Source organism: Poromitra crassiceps, assembly GCF_964638095.1.
Source record: "Poromitra crassiceps genome assembly, chromosome: 23".
Classification (NCBI taxonomy): domain Eukaryota; kingdom Metazoa; phylum Chordata; class Actinopteri; order Beryciformes; family Melamphaidae; genus Poromitra; species Poromitra crassiceps.
The window spans coordinates 19,252,748-19,253,265 of record NC_139639.1 but is presented as its reverse complement, the minus strand read 5'-3'; positions in this window follow the sequence as shown (position 1 = coordinate 19,253,265).

The window sequence follows — 518 nt, the reverse complement described above, 5'->3', positions numbered from 1 at the left end:
ATTGCTCCCGATGGCTGTGCCAGCACTACCCTGCGTGGCAGGTGGCCGCCTTCCATGTGTGAATGGGTGAATGTACAGTAGGCACATTGTAAAGCACTTTGGATAAAAGCGCTATATAAATGCAGTCCATTTACCATTTTACCATGTACCTACCTGACCATACTCAGCAAAAGTGTGGCCCTTGTTGGATGCAGTTGATACCTTTTAAGTCTATTCTCTGACACTAATCCTAATATTGAATGCTTTGTGTTTCATCCCCTCCAGTTTGGTGACCACGCGAAGATGAGGAACCAGCTTTGAGGACCGACTGATCACCGCCTTCCCTGGACCTTCCAATTCCCACAACATCTCCAACAAAGTCTCCAAGAGGGACACATTTAGCACTGACGCCCCTGGACAACTTAATCCTGAGCATTGAAGTGTACAGGACTGAACAGAACTAGCTGCAGTAAGGTGGATGGACTGAACTCAACTGAATTGAATTGATCTTAAGGCAGCAGAACTGAATTTCACTGCAC